The sequence below is a fragment of the Poecilia reticulata genome, chromosome 6, assembly GCF_904066995.2.
Source record: "Poecilia reticulata chromosome 6, P_reticulata-male-v2, whole genome shotgun sequence".
NCBI lineage: Eukaryota > Metazoa > Chordata > Actinopteri > Cyprinodontiformes > Poeciliidae > Poecilia > Poecilia reticulata.
Genome location: NC_088835.1, coordinates 14,243,475 through 14,265,931, shown reverse-complemented (window position 1 = coordinate 14,265,931; position 22,457 = coordinate 14,243,475). Strand labels below are relative to the sequence as shown.

General features: G+C 38.3%; 1 protein-coding gene across 2 annotated transcripts in view; it reads left to right on the top strand.

The window, feature by feature from the left end:
• Positions 1-22,457, top strand: part of kiaa1549la (KIAA1549-like a) — a 90,355-nt gene that overhangs the window by 6,462 nt on the left and 61,436 nt on the right. The gene's annotated exons all lie outside the window — the stretch shown is intronic.

The window sequence follows — 22,457 nt, the reverse complement described above, 5'->3', positions numbered from 1 at the left end:
TTTTTTAAGGAGTCTTTATAAAGTAGTTATTTATACTGTTATTATAATAGATGAAAAGGTAAAAAAAAAGGATCATTTGGTTGAGTAAATGTTAACAATAACAATTCTTGACACTGACACTGCATGGGGTGTCACACGGACCCTGCAGCGAAATGTGAAGCAAACTCAATTTGATTGCAGCATTTTGACTTGTCAGATGCAACTAGAGCTGATAACATCATTACTTCTGTGTTTTACAACAGGACTGAAGCAACGAACGGCCATAAAAAAAAAAAAAATATATATATATATATATATATATAGTATTTATAAAAGTCTGTAAGACTTAAAAATTGTCATTCAGTATTAACTGTGGTAGCAAACACCCGAAATCAACAGGTGCAAAAATATCTTGGCATTAAAGCTACATCTGAGCATCACTCACAATGAAGTTTAGTATCAGTCTGCTACGTACATTTCAGTTGACTCTTTGGCCATTAGTTTTGTTAATGGAGTAAAAAAAAAAGTCTACATCCACCAATAAAATACGACAGTCCATCAAGAAATGAATTTGATATCACATCTTAAATTGTTTTGATCCCTAATGACTGGGACCACTCTAAAAACTCAGATGAGTAAGAAAATTAAGTTTTCCTGTGTATCTTTAAATTTCATCTAATCTAAAAGGGAGTGTAGATCAATATCAGTGTCACAAAAACGGAGTAAGATTACCACAGTATCACAGTATTAACACAAAAAATTAAACACGATTGAATTCCTCTTGCTTTAATCAGAAGTTATTCCTACTGCATTAACACCGAAGCTATCTGTAAGACAAAAGAAATGCTTTTAGGGCTAGACAGTCCTGCTTTTTGTCCTTTCCAAATACCCTTAAACAGCTGTGAGTGAGTCTCATGTCAGGAGCTTGAGGGCTCCCCACCCAGTACACCAGTTGGCGTGAAGGGTGGGGTAACCCATGAAATTCCAGTAGTTCCAGGGATTCCAGTAGGCCAGTATCCAGCCTGCCAAAGTGAAGAGCATGCATCTATTTCATATGTTGCTAAGGGAGACGGACACCTCGTGTGAAGCATTTGTGAAATCATCACTTTAAAAATTTTACAATGTAAAAAAATAAAAAATTGCTTTGAAGAAAGTATTTTTTGAATGTTTATTTTATGTTAAAGGAGTAAATAGAATTATAGTAACTAAATTAAATGAATAAATGAAATTGAAACTAAGAATGCAATAAATATAATCAAATCCACTAAATCACACTCTTTAGCACCTGCTGAGTGTGTTGGAATATTTTGTTTATGGATCTGGTGGATTTGTTAAGCTTTTTTCTTAGATAACTGGAGTTTTGTGTGAGTTTGTTGTTCAAGTAATTAGTTTGCTTTCAGCTTTGCTGCATATTTTAATACATTTTACTGTCACCAAACATATGAGGCAACTAGGTTTTAAAGAAACCCCATAGGAAAAACAAGCAGGAAGGCGTCTGTTGTCTGAGGAAATATTATTATTTTTTATTTTCTATATTGCTATGGTGATATTTTAGTTATTTTTAATCTTCTCACTGCAGGCATTTCCCATCAATCACAGCAAATTCATGTTAAATGTGCCAAATTAATTTTACCGAAACTTTTTTTTCTAAAAGGGAATAACATTTAATAATATAATAGAATATTCCAATTTACACAATTGTTGGCTTTCATTATCACACTGCTGGATGAGGGACTTTTATCAGATTCTGGAGTCAATTTCTGAAGCATTTTTATTCAGTCTGACTTTTTTCATAAATAAAAATACGGATGCTCACATGGATGATTACAGACATCCCTGAGTGTGTTCAGTCAGAGCTTTCTTCAGATATGCTGTGAAATGGACTGCTACAGGAGATCCTTCCTGCCTATAGCCATCATCGTACAACAACATTTGAAAGAAACTTGGATAAGATGAGTTGCGATAATATTTAATTCATTTTTTGGATTAAGAAAGTATTTTTGAACTGAACGTAGAGTCAAAAGTTGTCAATGTTGCCTAATTCATTTGCAACAATGCGATACAAGATACAGCAGATTTGCAAAATCACAGTAGGCCAGATATTTAGTAACCCCTTCTCACATACTGCTGTTTTGCTGCAGACTCCAAAGAACAAATGCAAGTAAAAAAAAATAATTTTGCTCGTGATCTGTGATGCATTTTGGGAAAATCCTTGTGACATCAATCCTGTTTGAAAGGAAAATTAAATAAATGTTTCTATTCATTTGGAAGATCACAGAAAAGAAAAAAAACATCCATTAACTTTTGCCTTTTCTGTGTTAAATTGAGAATTAAATGATAAGGCTACAGAAATGTTTGCTTGGATTGAGTTGAATATTGACAGACATTTTAAGAAGAAAAGGTTGAAACAGTTGGAGCACAACCTTGAAGCCTCAAGGAGAAAATCTTCATATTGTAGCTTTAATTCAGGCCAGCTGCTCGTGTTTAGACAGCTGTCCCTCTTTCCGTCACCATCTCGCATCACAAGGCAGCTTCTCTTGGTTATATTTCTCTCTCTGTTCAGGTGATCGCAGCTGAGGGAATGGTTCAGTCATGAGCAGATAGAAGGACAAAGATCTTACATGTGGTCATGCTGCTGGTGTAGTGCGGGTGTGTGTGTGTGTGTGTGCGTGTGTGTGTGTGTGTGGGTGCTGCATCCTCCCAGCAGATGTTCTTCATATTAAAGCAGCAGCAGCAGCAGCTCATTTTGCATCGCTCTGCTTGGCTGCTCTCTGTTCTGTAGTCCTCTGTGTCGCTCTGATTATGCTCTGCTGGAGATCTTTAAAGCAACAAGAAGAGAGAGAGAAAAAAGAAGAAGCTTTGCATTTGCATCTAAAGATTTAAACCGCGCTCATTTATATTCTGATTATATTTTTGACTTAAAAGGCCATGGATTGGAGATCAATTATAGTGTTTTTGCTCAATTAGAATTTTTTTCAGCATGTGATGGTAAATGTGTATGCGTCATCACAATATTTTGAGCAGCATTGCTTTTTTTTTACTGTGTTTTTACCTCAGGGGCCATAGTTTACTGCAGACAGTGTGTATAATGACGCCTCCTGTCATGGCTAACATCTCCTCTGGCAGCGCTGCCTCTCCTCGCTCTGTTGCCAGGCAGAAACACAGAGTTGCATCCCCACTAATCAAAACAAGGCTGATTATATAATTCCTATTTATGATTTTTGGCTCATGCCATTTGTGATTTTGACAAAGAAGCCAATCTAAACGAGGTTAAGCATCCGCTGCTTCTCGTTTTACCCATAAGCAGCCAAACACTTTCATCAAAGTAACAGAGTGCTCCCTTCACTGCTGCTCTCCAAAGTTTATTGGCTATTTCTGGAATATGTGTGTATGAGAGAGTTTTCATTAGCAGATTGTAAATATTTCTCCAGTTTGAACATTAAATACATTATGCATGGATGGGGGGGCCCTCTCCTCCCCCCGCTGCAAATCTCCCGGGTTGTCGGAAACTGTTTTGGATACATCACATCTATAATCCCAATTAGCCACACTTTGTATTTTTGTAATCTTGTGGGGGCTGTGAATGGATGCATGTTTCCTCGGTGCCGGTGTGTTTCAGGAAGGTTAATTATTTCCAGACTGCCTCCAGTGAGAAGCACTTTGATGTACAAACGAGAGCTGAAAGCTCGTCTGTACGTGTGCACCCTTTGTTTCTATGTACTGTCAGGAATTGCAGTGTGTCTGCTTTAATTGACTCTGGCTGGAAACACAAAGACGACCAAGTTTTCTTAGCTTTTCGCCTTCTTGCCATCTGTGTGCATGCCGATCTTGGTTCTGTCCAGATATAATGTGATGCAATGACAGTTCAGCATGTTAATTAATATTTGCTGACCAATGACTCTATATTATGTAAAGTCTAAAACAAAAGGAAAAATGCACACTTTTTGAATCTATCTATCCTGAGACAGCAGTGAATCTGCATGCAATGTCAATTTTTACCTCACGTAAAGAGATGTGTGAAAAGCCTAAAAGTAAATGCATTCTTTATTTTATCGCATTATGTGGCCGGGTTACTGTATAGTGTTGTTAAACCTTCCATCTAACATGTGAGATGACATAAAATTCCCCCAAAGTTAACTAATTTCCATCTGGAAACAAGCGATAAGCAGTAGAGAATAACAAGTTCATTTTCCTTTTTTAAAAATATTTTTTTAGAGGCAAAAAAGATCAAATCTGAGTCCAACATTCATTTCACAGCAAAGAACAGGAAGTGACAGAGGCTGAAGTTCTGACTCAACTTAGCAGCTTGGCTGCCATCATCATCATCACCATCATCATCAGCTGTCCTGTCACAATTATCTGTGTTTTTGTAACCGAGTTATGCAAACCAAAGTCAGACTTTGTTCTTCACACACTTCGGTTTCCGTTTGCTGCTCTCAGTTTTAGAAAAAGAAGCGACTTTCATTCTGTGATTTGTTTTCCATGTTTCTCCTTTTCCTCAGCCTCAGGAACGCAGAACAAGAAGATTATTTTCTAACGGGAAAATGAAATTCATAAAAGTGCTTTGCTTTTTCCAGGAGTCCTGCCTGTTTCTGCAAGGCTTTTATATCATAAGTCTGGCAGGGAGTTTTGTCCTGAAAAGCTTTCCTGCTTTTTCTACTTATTTTGCCTTTAATTTATTTGTAGGTTTTTAGAATAAGACACTGAAAAAGTCTTCCAAGGTTAATCATAATCGGGGTTATAATTTGTACCAAAGATCTGTTTCTTCAGATATTTATATTGTTGAACTATTGTTGACATGTACTTTTTCTTTAAATTCGGAGATTGTTTCAACCTTGATAAGAAAACCCCGCAGGGACTTATTTGTCTCTCGGCATCTAAGTGAGAGCCAGAGTGAAAAATTGATAAGCTTCTGCTTCTTACTGGCCGGGGTTTGGGCTTAACATCTATTTCATCTTCCTCTGCTTCTGTGTGTTATGTATGAGGTCGTCTGCTGACCCCTTTCCATCCTGTCATCACTCACCACCCTGAGAATGGGTGGGTGCTTCTGTCCAAGTGCCCTTCCACGTCTGCTCCTGATGTGTCATTTGGCCTCGAGGCCAGTTTTATGTGTTTTTCTGTCCAAGGTCTCTGTTTTTGGCTTTCGGTTGGCTCCATTCACAGCATTTTGTTGCTCAAAACGTGATGGAGGATTTGTCTGTGTTCAAATCTAAAATTATTTCTAAACACGGCACAGGTAAACAAAAGTAAACACTCTTAATTGTAGAATTTTAAATGTTGGGACATAAAAAAAATGGGTTTCTTCTTTACCAGATGCTAAAATGGTTAAAAAACTAAGTACACCCACTAATTCAGTGGCTTGCCATTTTCTGTACAACTTTGTTGGATTCACATCATTTCGGAGGCTTTTTGATCCACCCCTGCTAATGAAATTGACTGAGTATTTTTGCACATCTCATTGGTCACACTTAGTTTTTCACCCACAGGTTTTCCATTTTGGCGTTGTCTGTGTAAGTACATAAATTTTTACGCGCGCGCGCGCACGCACACACGCGCGCACGCACGCACGCACCACATACATACATAAAATCTGATTCTTTCAAAATATTTGAATAATAAAAAACAGCAGAGTTTCATAATGACATTGTGTTTCATTGACACCTACTATATTAAAATGCCTTACATCGTTTTGCATCTAATTAAAGAACTTCCCATGTAATTACATTCAAAGTTCCACAATCAGGAGCAATCAAGGGAATCTATTTCAGTGCCGCAGATTATTTATCTCAATATGTCTGTCTAGTTAGCTCAAATCACAATGGTGTCATGTCGGTTTTAAGGTTGCGAACCCACATGCAAGAACACAGTCAGACAGAGCGAGTCAGAAACAATAATGTTTATTGAAGGATCAGGGAGCTGGTGGCGAAGCCGAATCGGCGGACCGGTTCTTCTACTGCCAACGGGAAAAAGCAGGGTTAGCGAGAACTCAGCGGAGTTTCTCCAGGAAATGACTGAGGTGAGCTTACTTGGCGTGGAGGTATTAGGGGCGAAGCGGAGCGCGAGCCGAGTGTCCGTTGACGAGCGATGCTTAGCTCTGATGTCGGGCACGGCCTGGAGCCTGATCCGTCCAGGCGGTCCTCCGGGAAGTTCGGGCGTGGGCCTCCTGGCCCGTAGCGTCCCGAAGGGGAAATCCCGGGGAGGGATCGACGAGGGGAGATCACGCACACACACACAGGGAGTGGCGTCTGACCGGGAACACCGGCAGCGTCGGGAAATCACACAGGAGGGAGGTGATCCACAGCGGGGAGACAGACTTACACGAATGCGGGGGCAGCTGGTTTCCGGGAAACAACTAGAAGACGGCGGGAGAATCGTGGTAGGCAAACACTCAGGCGGTGAGACGGAGTGTAGCTGCTGCTTATATCGCAGGTCCACGCCCTCTAAACCAGCTGCAGGTGTGTGTCCGGGTTGAACCAGGACACTTCTCAGGGGTGGAGCATGGGTGACATCTGCTGGATGTCTTGAGAAGTGGTGGTTCCAGGGACAGGTGGAAATAAAACTAAGGAAAACAAACTAAGAAACTAGGAAAAGGGGAGGACAAACAGACCCTGACAAATGGTGTGTAAATGGAGGAATTGCTCTCGATGACAAAAGGTAATTATTCCCTGGAGATGAATCAAAGCCAGGCTGCACTGTTCTGACCTCACTGAGCTCACTCTGCAATGTTTTTACCAGCCCTGAGGAAAAAAAAAAAAGATGAAATCTACATAAAATATTCATCACTGTGCATAATCAGACATGCTGTTCGAGACCTAGTTTAGGTGTTAGGAAGCTGTAAGCACTCAGCAACCCAGATTAGATTTTGTGAGTGGGAAATATTTGAAAAGCCAGTGGGCCTGTTGGCTCTGCATGAAGTTCACAGTGAAGACCGGAGGGTGGTCGGTTGTAAACACATTAGAAGTGAGTCTGATGAAGCAGATCAGGATCTTTAGTCTGTTTTCATAATTAAGAACGAAGTGAAGTTCTGACGGCCTTTAGAAGTCGGTTATGTCATCCTGCAGATTGTAAGCTTTTGGAGAAGATGTTTCTCTGTGTGCATGTGGACTTAACTTTGTGGGTCCAGACAGTTATGTAATGGGTGGTGACTAATTAATGAAGCACTTATTTTCTCACTCCTGTTTTTTTTTTTTGACAACAGCAGATTTTATTGTCGTCATCCTCTCGTCACCAGCTGGTGGTTAAACAGGGTTCTGACTTCACTTAATCAGATTAATGTCTGACGTTTTTTTTTTTTAAGGTCAGAAGTGAAATGGCACCGTGTGCTCACACCGAACACACGTTTTCTACCACAGGGGACACATTAAGGGTGAACACTCATCAGGGCCTCAGGGCCAATTGGATGCACTCAGCTTACTTGCTGGCTTGTTCAGCGTCACATGACGCATCCTGCAGCCGTTTTGGCTTGTTTATTTTCTGGAAAATTAATAAAGCTTCACACACTGCACATAAAATCATACGTCAGGTTTATAAATCTTAAACGTTCTAGAGCTATTGACTGGTAGATATGTGTTTATATAAGAGCGCACTCATTTGTGTGAGGGTGCACTTCAGGTACTCAGTGTTTTAAACACTGTGAGGAGTTTATAAATGATCTTTACTTCTTTTGTGTCAGAACTAAAATATCATCTGTCAATGTTTATAGGAAATACGTACATAATTTTGACACAAGCCAACCAAGAGTGCAATCAATAGTTGCCAAAAAATGATGACGTTATGTTACATTTGGTCTGGACCATTGAACTCAGGCATCAATAGAACAACCAGGACGTCCACTCAAAACAAAAGATGGCGTCAGTGGTGAATGACAGCTTGTGACTAGTTGGAAACAATGTTTTTTAGTAATATTTATCTTGTCCTCCACTATAAACAAAGATCCAATAATTATTCTGATAATTTTTCATTTGAAAATCACCAATGTTTAGCATTTTGTCTTGTTCCTAATTAGTCTTTAAACACAAAGGTACATAAAAAAATTTTTCTTATTGTTACATATTTAGTTAACCAAATATCTAAACCTGCTGCTTAGTGAAACCTATTCTTTATTCTAAGATTTTTTCCTAAAACAAAAGATAAAACCAACCTGAAGCACTATGCAACTGTGAATTGACACCGAGACTTTGTTTTCCTACTTTCATGGCTTTCATATTAAAGTCCTGATGCAATAAAGCCAGATTGTATTTCCCCCTAGTGACATATATCAGCTCTAAGCAGAGACACCTATTAATCTAGTAGAGTATAGCTCTCCATTTCACCTTCACTAGAGTTTAAAATTGAAACCTAAGAATAAAACATGCTGCAATGTGGGCTGTTCTGTAGACGTAGATGACCAAAAGCTTCTAAAAGATATTTCTGGGTGTTTAATAATCTGAACAGGGAGTCATGCTGTTCCGAATTTATCTGATTATTTAGAAATATTATTTGGAGATGCTTTTATGAATCATAATCTTCTTTTTATGTTACATTTGACCTGAAGGCTGAAGGACTGTTTTTGTCTTACCCAAAAGTACAAACACGTAGGATTTCATCTGCTAGCTACATACATGCTAAGATTGCTCTTTAGAGTATTTACTTAAGTAGAGATGATGTAATATTTTTGTTGGATTATAATCTAAGATTATAGATCTATATTACAAGATTATCCTTAGTCACTCATCAAAGCATATGTGACTATAGTTAACCAAAAAGGAGAATCTGTCCACACTATTAAGTTTCTCACACTGCTTAAATTATCCTTCAGCATTCTCAATTTACATTTGTTTAAAGTCATTTTTGAATCCTAATTCCAGCCTGATTGTGATAAATCTTGCCTTTAGTGAGATGCCCCTCCTGATTTATTGGTACTCACCATCGAATTGGCTTCACGAATTACACAGCTCCGCCGTGAAATTGTTGGCCCGATCCAAATGTGCGTCTCATATATTTCCTGGCATTTTTATTGGCTTCCTGTTTGTTTTTAAGTAGAATATAAATCTTAGTGCTGGGCTCAGATCCATCAACACTCTAACAAATACCTCTTCCTCTTTCCGCTTCCTTCTTTTCTGAGCTGCCGCAGTCTGGTCTCCTTAGACCCCGAGAGCATTACCACATTTCTTTTTCTTGCAGGGAGAGGTTAAGTTGGAAGCCTTCTGAAGCTCACGGGGAAACAAACGAGAAAAGAAGCAATTCATCCATCATCCTTATGTCATGCTCACACTCCCACAGCAGCACTCATGAACATTTCCACCGCGATCCGTCATCATCTCTCATCATATAGTTTGTTGTCACGCGAGCAAGGCCTCAGCGGCAGCAGCAGCAGGTTGGCAGTGGGAGACGAACCAAGAGACAGGATTCAGTCTGGCATGCACGTTTGTTTGTTTGGGTTTGTTCCTTGTGCTCTGTATTTTCCCCCCGTTGGTCCCGAGTGGGCTAATTTTTAATGTTCTGCATCCATCTGTGTGTCACTCTGTCGCAGCCCTGCTTGGTTGTGTGTTTTGAGTTTCTGCGCTTGTGATTGTCTGTGGCTCTGCTTTGTGCGTCGCTGCGTGTTATCGTCAAAATAAGTGTCGCTCTGTGTGCGCGCGCCAAGGTAAGCGGACGTAAGGCCAGATGATGTAACAGTTTTTGTCCCCTGCTTGTCTCTTCATGCTTCGGAGTTCGTTGTGTGGCAGACACACATTTTGGTTGCGTATTTGTGTGTCTGTAGTGGATTATTTCCTGGATGCATCTAGTTAAAAATAGCCACGCAGCCACTCGGTTTATAGCGAGGCATTAATCCCTAATTGTTTAAAGTGCAGACTTTCATAGTCAGAATGGAATAGTGGGGGGTGAGCTGTTTTGGTTGAGATCAAGGCTTCAACATGGTTTCTGTGAAAGTGTGTGCAAGCTCCGCAGGACCTTGCAGATGTGGTCAAGTTTGTGTTTATGCTGTTTTTTGAGTCAGCCACAAGGCAGAATATGACTTAATAGTTTACGTTTTTTCACTTCAGTTTAATAGGTGGTGACAATAGCCTGGTTTGTCAGCTATCACCACGAAAGGAAAGATGAACAAGTAATTTCCTACTTGCACCTAAGCACATGTTTTCTGTCTTTGTGATTCATGAGAAATTGATTGTTCAAATATTGGTTACAGCAAATATCCTCACACAATATCTCCAGTCACCACAGAGCATGTTGGTTTTGTTTTTATTTATTTATTATTATTATTTTTTTACTTTTTTTTACATTTTTTTCCCCACTTTTAACATAGGAATTTAAACTTTCTGCATTTCCAGAAATGTTTCCATCACCCACAGAAATCAGAAATTACCACTGGTTTACTGAAAAGAAGCGCAGTCCAGATCTCAACACCAAACATTTTGTTGGTCTGTTAAGGATCTGTGACCTTAAGAGGACATATTAACTTTTGATGCCACGTAGAAACCAATTCAGGAGACTGTGGATTAGAAAACATTATGTAATGGGGAATCTATTAACATCCTTTTGCTCCAATTTTCTACACTAACACTAGTGATATTTCCATGATTAGAAAAAAGAATAGTGTCAAGTTGAGAGCCTTTTAGCAGTGGTTTGAGAAGATGAAATGTATAATAAATGGGCCTGGTGTAGTAAAATAATAATGGAATAATAAAAATGAAAGCTGTGACGGAGTCATCCGAGGCCCCAGCTTGTGTCTCTTGGTGTTTGTTGCTCTTCAATTTAAGGACCAGAGAAGAGGCAGGAACATGACAGAAATACGAGCTGATGTGTACAGAATAATTAATAAAATACTTGGCAGATGAATTATCTTCTTTGTATCTACAATTGGGAAGTTCTGCAATATTATTGAGTCAGACAGATACAGTATGACATGCATGAATGATTTAAAGAAATCAAACTTCCCATAAATATAAAATCAAAATAAAAAACAAACAAACATACATAAGCTCAACATTTTTTTTGTCTGCATTTAAGATCTAGTTAAAGGCTTGTTTGCAGTGGCACCAATCATGCACAAGATCGTTTAAAGGGCTTTATTGGACAAACAGGAAAACAGTTTAAATTAGATTAAAGAAAAGAAGCACAGCATATTAAATTAGTAAAGTTGTTTATGGGCTGAGTAAAAGTGGCAAAAAAAGTGTTTGAGTTCTATATCTAGTCAATTTTTAGTATGGCTGGCCTGACAAAATTAATTAATCCACACTCACAGAAGCAAGGTATCAATCCAATAGATTACCTTTGGGCTCTTGTGGAATAGAAGATTTGCATTATGGATGTACAGCTAACAAATCAGCTTCATAAATATTAACATGGACGCTGTGTTTGAGAAATGTTTCAAACACACCGCTGGATTCATGCAGTGACGAAGCTCTGAATGAGAAAAGGTGGTCTAATCTGGCACTGCCGAAGCCTCACAAAGGAGCTGGTGAGAGAAGATTGTTTTGCTTTGTCAGTAAATGTGACTGTTAAGTCGTCTGCGGATTTAACAATTTACATTTCGTAACGTGAATAAGGGCGCGTGTGACTGAAATATAAACTGAAAGCTTGGAAACACAGAGTTGCCATTTCATTGCCATTCTCAGTTCAGTGTGTTTCCCCAGTTCTACGTCTAAAAGTTAAGAAAAAGGGTCACAACTGCGTTTTTGTCACAGTGATCCTTGCACTGAGTTGGACAAATAGCTGCAATAACCGTGGCCTAAATGTGCAGCAGGCTTTAGTCATCAGGGACCGTCTACTGTGCGAAACAGTAAAAAGAGCAGCCGTCTCGGCTGTCTACCATCTTAAAGTGGGATTTATTTTCAGACACATCATTTTCAGTGAACGTCGTGTGATAGAAAACACTGTACAGTAACCTGGAGCATTTGTTTTGCAGTATTCTTTAAAAGGCTTTGTGTTGCTGCCAACTGATAATTGAATTTGTACAACATTTGTAACTGAATGTTGTTCATATTTAGGACTGAAACAATTAATTGGCTTAATCATGGTGAATCTGTTATAGAAATAATTGCCAGCTAATTAAGGAAATGATTAATCACCGGAGTATACAGACTCAAAGCTCAATACTCAGAGTTGCAATTAAACTGGACTAAAGATATATACATTTTGCATTTAACATAAAAACACCTTTTTCTGTAAAAAGGGTTCTACGTAGAACTCCTAGTGGCATAGGTTTAAATGCTTTAAAACCAATTTTCTATCAAGCACCTTTTGGTAATTTTCTAATTGGTCAAACCAAAAAAAATGAACAGACTGTACACCAACACTGTAAACAGAAAGAGATGAGCTTTTCACGTGTTAATGTTAGAAGTGCATCTCTTTAGTTGCAGATTCATCCTTCGTTACAAATGATCAGGCACAGTCTAAAGGAACGCCATTGCATTTCAGGCAATGCTAGGTTTTTTTTTTTAAAGGAATTTAATTATCGGTTTATTTGTATTTTTAATGTATTTAAAATCATGCATAAAATACATTTAAGAGATAAATTTAAAAAGCTGCAGAATGGGCCAATTTCTTATCCATTTTTTTATTAATAATCAGAATAATCAATAGTATAACTAATTTCTAAGTTAATTGTTAGTTGGAACCCTAGTCATATCTAATGGACTTTGTAGTCTTTATGCATTTAATTACTTTTTTTTCTGTTGCACAGTGTAGCTTTGGTTTATTTTTAAACCCAAACTATACTATAAGATGACCTTGAGCAACTCAGGTTATCCTCTGCAGCTTTTACAGAGCAGCTTTTAACATGTAGCTCCGTCTCTGCTGGTGTACAGGTCCTTCTCAGTGGCACGTTTGTTAGGTCTGATTTTTAAAACCAGGATCTGAGCCAGCATGGAGTACTCAGCCTTTGTGGAATTTTACTGACAAAATACTTTAGAAAAAGCAAGGAAAAGTATGATAATGAGATGTTTGAAGCATTATTTAGCTATACTATGTTTACATAAAGTGATGAGAAAATAAATGAGAAACATTTTTATTTAGGGCTCTTCACTTTATGTTGTATGTTCCCACATCCTGGATTATTCCTTGTGATCATTATAGATGCCATTCTTGCTTCTGAGTCAGCTAAAATAAATACAAAGTGGTGCTTTAACCTCTAGGACAAATAATAGAAGAATTACACCATATAACTCTTCAAAAACTTGTTTTAAATCCAATTAAATACCATTTAAGATTTTTGCCATTTCCTTCATTTATGTGCCAAGAATAACAGGCCAGTTTTCTCTCTGTTTGTCCTCTATCTTGACTTTTTTTTTTGGTCATATTTCAAACTCTGCTATTAGCCTTTTATCCTCTTATTTTTTCCTGTGTAAGCCTACATAGTTGGGTGATGGCTGAAACGGTTGCAAAAAATTATTTAAACCCTTCTGTCCAAAGTTTTCAGAAACCAAAAAAATACAGACAATGATTTATTAAATATGGTTGTTTTCTTCTTCTTCCTAGTTGAAATTTGGAGCTTGTTGAAGCTACCCTTTGTCAAGTGTTATGAAGAAGGCAGCTGTGTCATAAAATATTAACATTTTCCACAAAACCACTTCAGACTGTTCTCTGTGTCTCTTTCAGTCTCAGTGATTTACACTGGCTTACTGTGAACCTTACTTAACGGTCTGCATTAGGAGCATTTCCACACAGATATAGTTTGAATTTTATCAAACCCATCTGGGATGTTTGTTTCTAATAACAGGTATTTGTTGCAGCTGATCATAGTATCAGCTAAAGTCTCAGAGTTTAGTTTACGATTGTGATGGTAGGATAGTAAACATTCATTTTCCAGGACGTCTAAAAGACCAATCGCTGTGTAGACGCTGCCTAATGGTTTCTATGGTCGGAAGATAAAGATTAGTTCTCGACTAACTTTGTTTGTTACTATTCGACTTTTATTACTATCCTGATTTTAAATCAGGGAAAGTTAATGTAAATAGTTTTATCTGTTTAGATCAACACATAGTTCCCTTGCTTGAACAACATGCTCTTGTCTTTCCCATTTTGAAGAGTGACCAAAAGACAGGAAATCATTATGGCGCATGTGTTTTTACTAGAAATATTTATTTCTTACCATGGAAGCTTTTCCTCAATAAATGTACTCAAATAATGGATTGGATACACTCTGCAAGTATCGTGTGTCTGTGGCATATAAAGATACACAGCCTTAGATAAATAGTCCCTCAGCATCTGATTTTTATGCATCTGACACTGTAGTTTATGTAATGTAGTATCCAGGTAAGCCCGATTGCCTTTTTTCTGTGAAAAACACAGAAATGCTATTACAACTACAAATATGAACCACAGCTTGGCCATTTCTGCAAATGCTTTGCAGACGTCACAGCCGTGACCAAGTAATAATGTAATTGAATCTCGTTTTATGCTCTGTAGAAGCTGATGAAGATCTTACTTACATTATATGCTTTAAACTTGCTGCCTCTTGATTCATCCTTATAACTATCGGACCACTTGTCAATATCAGTGTCAGTTTTGTTTATAAAGCACAAGTAAGCTGATCAAGATGCGTCACCAGGTAAAAATCAGTGAAGATAAAAAAATACGATGGATTAAAGTTTGGGGTTTGAACTTTCAGCAGAAAAAGGTTCGTAACCGCAAAGCATAGAAGAGAAAGAAAATCAAACCAATAATCATAATTACATGAACTAAGTTATTCACTCTTCATGCAGTGATCACAAAAGACAAGAAAAGACATGCTGGTTAATTTGTGTATTTACATTACATTGACATCGACTAATAGATTGCAACTGAAGATTCGTCTTCATAAACTGTGGCCAGAACAGCAGCGTTCTCGTCCTTTAACTCTAAACCCTGTGATACAGACACACCGTTCCAAAATTCTGTTCACATTTACAGTTCACAGGTTTCTGCGAGGAGCAGAGCAACATATTAAAACCTCACAGGAGGCCAGGCAGTAGGAGTGAGTAGCAGCCAGGCTGCCTAAATGTTTTAAGACAATGCCAGATGCCTGATGAGAAGCAAAGCAACATGGAGGCAGTCTGCCAGGCAGCCACAACTAGCAAATAATAGTGGATGTCTCCCAGCTGACTGCCCTGAACTACTTTTCTTCCTGTTAGTCACCTGGCATTCTCGCAACGCCTACGAGGAAATATTAATATGACTTTGCTGTCAACTTTTTGACATTTCTTGACTGCTTTGCAATAGTAATCTGCTATCTTTTGTATACCGGTATTTATACTGACCTCCAACAGCCTGGCTCGACCTGAAGTAGGAGCAACTCACAGGAGATATTATTTGTATTAGAATAAGCCTTTCTCAACACACGTACAGCTTTAATAGTGCACGTTTTTACATTCCACCTACTGGCCGCAGCCTAATGTTGGAGACACATAAATAACAAAAACACTGATTGATATTGTTCTCTTAATCCAAGTCTTTTGACTCTCAAATATTTGATTATATTTGAGCATTTGATTGATGATGCGTTGTGTATTTGATCAGCTGTCATCAACGATCAATCAGTTACAGGATTGAAATGTTTCATATGCAAAACTTGATGTAACCAGTATGTGAAAAGATAAAGTGCCTGTCAATAAATACAAGTTTTGTCACTGGAATAAATCAATCTTTATAGCTACATGAGCTTGTTTTGGAGGATTTTACTTATTTTCTTTGGATGTGCTTTTAAATTATCATGATTTCAGCTTTAGAACCAATCGATTGCATAGCAGATCTTTGTTTTAGTTATAAGAAAACTCCATCATCTCTTTGACTAAAATGCATTTGACAACCTGCAGTTGGATGGATATTTTTCAAATTGAACAAAATTCAGATGAAAGGACAGGCGCTGTGATGCATAAATGGGCACAATTCTGGATTCGAAACAACTATCTCTGTCAAAGAACCTGCAGCACATTTCTTTTTCTCTTTTGTGACTTATTGGCGCATCCCTACAAAAGACTGATGCATAATTCATTTGTGAACATCGATTTGTTAGATTTTATTTTTTTATGCCAGACGGGGTGTAATAAAATGTCAGCAGTGGAAAAATGACAAAACTAACCTCGTTCATCTGGCTTTATGTAGCATCAGTTCTTTTGTGGTTTGATGTATATTGCATGGAGAGTTATGTATCTGAATGTAGCACACTCAGTGGTGGTTGGAGCCTTCTCAGCCCACAGGCATCCACATAAAACAGAAGGTCCCACTGCTTGAAGTCTAATTGTAATATACAGCTTATTTTATTAGTCTCAGTTTCAGTCAGACTGTATCTCTCCGTAACCCGTCTCCACTAAATAAAGGTTCACTGGAGATCAAATAAAGGCAGACTCGTTGCTGCTCTTTGTTGTGTTCATGCAACCGACGAATCCATGTTATTCCTTTGTGATTTTATTTTATTTTTTTATAAAGATCAATACACAATTTATGGCTCCATTTATCATTTATCTCAATAGTGCTGCCAGCATGTGTCAAGCCCTCATTTAAAAATCACGTCCACTTTTCCAACCTATCATAAGCTGTATAAGTAGAGACAGCAGCTGAGCGTATAGACGGCTTTTAATCAGACGTGTGTAAAGTGTTGGAGGCTGATTGTGATCATGTGGAAGTCAGCGCTCATCTGTCGCTTGTCAAATAAATAACAATAGGACCCACTCCCCAATGATTCACTTTATCAGAAGTCCACTAATTCACCGTTGCTCCGCTTTCCTCCATGTTTTATGAAGTGACACAGATTAATTTTGTGCTCTGCTCGCTCACAAAGTCGAAAGTTGTCGCTTGAAATTAATATTATGTTTGGTCTGATAACATCATAACAAACGCTACAGCTCTCTGCACCATCTCAAGGTGATATCCGACAGGCAGGGCAGACATGATTTAAGTTCAGAACGCTCTGTTTCCTTTCCCTATCTGCGGTAATGGTTACCCCGGTGACGGCATCCCTGCGGTTGCTGTGGAAACCCAGCATCGGAGGCAGCCTTGTTGTCAAGCTGAACAGAGCAGCTGATTTGTGTTGCCTCAAATAGGTCCCCGTCTTGGTGTTGTTGCCTTTTCTTTAATGATTGACTTTGGATTTGTCAGGAGTTAAGCTGCTTTATGTGTTGGGTATTTTCTTTAAGAGGGCTATAGCAAAACATCCCCTTTATTTCTCTCACCTTCTTTGATTTGAAATGATATCTAGCAATCGAAGACATGTTAGCAAGCATTTTAAAAAGCTCTTGGGGTTGTGGAAGCCGGGAGGTTGAAAAGGGAACAAGTTGTCTTTGAATTTGTGTTTAAAGACAACTTTTCCCGGCTTTTGGAGCGAACCGCCCGACAACTGCAGCAACAACAAAAAAACTGTTTGACATTGTGCCACTACTATCCGGAGTGAGTCTGATTTTAGTTGAACAGCCAAAATGTTGGACTTAAACAGCTGTGAGAGATGACATTTCAGCTTGGCATTTTGTGACTTTTGTGCTAAAATATCACACTCACACACATGCACACAGACACACACACCCACACCCACATATTGGAGCACCGTAAACATCACTCCTGCCCGACACATCAAAAGCATTGGATTGTGGGAGTTTATATTTTCAGTTTTTTTTGGTCTTTTTGAGGTTTGCGATTTTTTCCCCCCCCCCATTCAGATTTCCCACATCCATTTTTGATTAATCAAAACGACTAATTTCCCCAATTATCAAAAGTTATTTCATGTACACTTCTCTGTGTGTGATTTGCCTAATTTGGCTTTTGTGTGGCCTTTATTACATGCCACAAACCAGTGGTGAGAAGAGCTGCTTTAATCTTTCTGTCTGTCCATCCTTTCTGCTTTGTGCATTTAACATCTTATATTGTCTTCTTCTTCGTCCATATTTTAAAACTCTATCACTTTTTTTTGTAAGTCTTAAGTCCAATTGCTGCTTTTTTCTTTGTTCACTGTAATTGACTGACACTGACTGATTAAGTATACAAAAATAAACCAGTCTCATTGTAAAATTTGTATTTTATGTAACTGTAAGCTAACATAGTGTAGTGTTAGATTGTCTGCTCTGTTTGTGTGAGATTTTCTTAGCACCCATTTAACACCTTGGCTAGGTTTTGTTGTTGCCAGGCAGTTTTCTTACACTATGGCAACTCTTGTGAGTATTAATGAGGCTGTTACACTTCTCAAACTTTTCCTGGCTGCCTTTTTAGAAACTGATAAACCTCTTGTGTTTTTTTTTTGCAAGGCTGCTTTGTTTAGAAAGCAAGCAAGCTTTGTATCACATCTAGCATTTTTAAAGTGAATCTTGAAACCTTCTAGTACTAAATAAGTATTTCTGGTAGTAAAATTATGCTTTTCATTCCCTTCATTATCGTCTACTTGTAAAATTTCAAATATATTGATTTATTAACTAATCCTTTTAAATTGTTTTCTGCCTCCACAGATGGATGGATGGTCTTGAATAGTTCCAGGAAAATGTTATTATTGTCCATCCTGTTGGACAGCCTAACAAAATAATCTGCCAAAGGACATTTCTCCCACTGATTCTCATACCATGACATGTTTCAGTGCTCCAACCTGCCATCAGGACTGCTACTCTAGCTAAACTGTGTGTAGCTTGAAATACTGTAGAAAAATGTAGAACAAATTTAACTGATTTATTCACATAAAATCCTGAGTATCTTCGCAAATCTTTTAGTAGAGGTTGGAAATTTGGTCATTTTTGTATTTATCTTAAAGCCATTTTATCTAGACAACAATGTTTTAGAACTATGTATGTGTAAGTGATGTGTGTTGCTCATGAGGCAACCAGATTTTTGTAGCACGTGTGTCTTGACATAAAGGGTGTGAATTTACCTTAGGATTGGGTAAGTCATATGATTAAGGGTAACAAGTATTGTTTGTAATGATGTGGAAGTAAATTTTTATTGCCAGACTCTTAAACATTCTTCAAATATCATACCAGTAAACAAACCATTTCATACCCATGTGCATGTAGACTGACTATCAAGTCTTTAAAATGTTAAATGTTTTGAGAGAGTAAACTAAAAACATTAGTTTTCTGAGCTGCAAGAGCTTCAAGAGTTAAACAAACAGTTGAACTGTTAAATACATTTTAGTTTAAAATCTATTTTAGTTCGTAGTTTAGATCCCCGATTCTCAAGATTCATTGTTACAAAAAGTCATGTTTGAAAGAAACTTTTAATCTTCTTACTTTGAAATGTCTTTTTTTTCTCCCACCAAATTACTACTCATGCATCCTTGAAATAAGATGAATATACAGAAAAGCAAATAGCTGCTTCTGCTGCAAAAAGGTGCTACTGCTTCCAGTGCTTCATTTCTCTATTTTTGTTTTGACTAAAGTGTTGAACCCACGGTTTTATGCATGAATTATGTGACACCCTCTGTACTGAAGGTTGTTGTCATAAATCATACCAGAAAAGCTGGCGTAGTTGTAGATATATCTCAACTGGCACGGCTCTGTGATTAAGATATAGATTATTTTTGTCTGCTGTGTGGAATACTAATTATTGAAATGAAAACCTGCCCACACCAGATGGCTATCTGGCAGATTGAACCAACCACACTCCCCCTCCTCACTTTTTCTCTCAGAGCTTCACAGCCCCGACTGTTTTGGCTCAGCTGTACCTTCACACTTCCTGTGTGTTTGGCACTTGACCTCCTCTGCTCACTGTTGTAGCGGTTTACTCGGACCAGCTCTGTTAGGATCAAACTGAAAAAGACGGGGAAAAAATGCACAAGTTCACGCACTCCAACATTAAACATTCACCAGCGCAATAATAACTGTACCAAAAAAAGACCAATATATGAATATTCAGATGGCTTGCACTGAGCTGTAAAAGGCTTTACAGGTTTGTGTTGGCAGCTGCAGAGATGCAGCGGGGCACCGTCGCATCCAGCTGGCAAGATGCCTTGGTCAAGGCATAATATGACTCCAGCTTAAAAGCGTTGTAAATGGCCTGCAGTGCTTTGTGCATCATTTCTGTGCCGTGATTCTCATAATCTGGTGTAAGCCGAATGTTCTCACATGGAAATAGGCAAAATATGTCCTTCATGTTTTGTCCAAAAAGCTAATGCACTTCAGATCCACATTTATCCACCTTTAATCCACGCTTTCTCCTCCACAATCCATCCATCCTGTCCATATTTCATCTCAGTAGAGCTTCCTCCTTCCTAGTGCTTTTCGGAGGTCTGAAAGTGGAGTTGCATATGCTGCTCTCAGCCAGAGCAGGTGGCTTTTGGTTGAGCAAACAATCTCTCAACAGTCCTCTATACAGTACAGACCTTCATTCCATCGATTCCCTCAATTATTCTCACCATTTATCCATTCATCACTGCTTTATCCCCATCTTTAATTGACTGTTCCCATTGGAAACAGACTGTTGGCTATTGAAGGAGTTGCTGTCATGACCAAGACATAATATCACTAATGCCACAGAGACAATGGAAGACATTATTAATAATTATTATCTGTTTGAACCTGAAAAGTCGTTCCCTTGAACAGACACTAAGCAACACTAGCATTCTGTTAGAGCCATGTTTCTTGCCTGGTTGACAACCTTGAGTCACCTTATCATTCCCCCTTCAGCACAGAGAAATACAGTCAACTATCATGGCTAAATATTGTGCTAAGTTCAGACTACTAGTATTTGTAGTTTGAACAAATACATAATATTAAGAAATGCAGAACAGTTTTGTTTTCTTTCCTGAAAATGTTAACTTTTTGTGCCTTTTTTCATATTAAATTATTAAAGAAAAAGCATATCTGATGAATCTGTATAAGCAGGAGGATGACTTCTAGGTTAAATTTAGTCGGCATGTTACTTACCCTGTATTGCCCTGAGCTTGTTGCTCCTGTCATTTCTAACTTCGTCTGTTCCTACTCCCTAAAAGTGACTAAAACACCGCTCTGAGTCCAAAGAAGCCCAAATGCAAACAGTCGGTGGATTAGTCTCCTCTTCTAATAGCATTTATAATATGACATGGTGTAGCAAGGGACATATTGCTCAGTGATGATAATTAATGCCGTGATGTTTAAAATGTTTTTATAGCAAGTTTCCAGAGGATGCGCAGCAGCAAGGCACAAAGCTCATTCTGCAAAGTCTCTCAAGCTCAGATTCACTTCCTTTTAATTAACCGATCCTCTGCAGAGACTCGGGGAATGTGGGAAATGTGTGCGACACACTGGCGCGCATTGACACATTTACAAAAGGAAATGAGGTGTTGAAATTTTAAATACAGATTCTATGGTGCCTTGCAAAAGTTTCCATACTCCCTGGACTTTTTCCACATTGAGTCACATTGCAACAAACTTTAAAAGGTTTTATAGGGATTTTGGCATGCAGTTTGTTTTGCTCTTTTCACATCTACCGTCTTTGGACATCAAGCTTGGTCTCATGTGGGCAGAGCACCTCCTTTCACAGGTTTGCCATGCCCTCCACGGCTTGTGGCAAACTGCAAATAGGATTTTTTTTATGGATTTCGTTTTGCCAATCTTACGCAAAGGTCAGCTGTGTGATATGCATACCTAATAGTTAGTCATATTCTCCCACTAGGCTACTTCTCTGATTAACGTTCTGCTGGCCCAACCCGTCTGTCTTGGTATGGGTGCAGTTGTGCCGTTCTCTTTCAGTCTTTCAGACAATTGATTGAACAGTTCTTTCTAGGATGTCCAAAGCTTGAAATACTGTTTTATACCTAGCCCGGTTTTAAACTTCTTACTGCTTTTTATCTGACTTGTCTGCTGTGTTTTTTGGTCTTCATGATGCTCTTTGTTCACTATTGTTCATAAACAATCCTGTAAGACCTTCACAGAAAAGATGGATTGTACGTTTTTCTTTATACAAAGTTTTGAAAATCATGTATCATTTTTGATATTTGGAGCGGTGTATTTCTACCGATGGCAGTAAAACCACAGGAAGAAAGCAGAGAAGCTTGATTCTTTCCCAGATTTTCTGTCTCATCCTTGTCAAGCCATCATGACAGTTTTAACAAATATGTAAAAAACTGTATTATTTTTATTGGAGTTTCCTGTTGAAGCTTTAAGAAGATTTTCAATCCAAATGAGACAATTAATACACTTCAAGTAAGGACAGCTTTTCATTCTCATGTTTCAGTCCCACCAACTTGAGGCTGAATGCGTTAGATGGGTTAATTGCCTCATTCAGTCAAGCCACGTTTTCAAAATTCAGCATGTGTATGTTGTTAAATTCATTGACAGGATTAATTCTCTTTCCTGCTTCACTTTCATGTATCTTTCAGTATTTACAAAATGAAAAATGACGTATGTGGCCCACAAATAACCAAAAGCTCCATTTTGCTTCTAGAACCAGTTCCGTCCTCATTTGTTGTCGATCCGAGCCAAGGGCCATGCTTTTTGTGTTTGCTCTGGAAATAATAAATTCACAAGCCTGTGTGGCTAACCTACGGGATGTGATTAGTATCTCTGTGAAATCACGGCTGATTAGGGTGCATTTGTGTCCTAATTTATGGATCTTGGAACATGAAAATT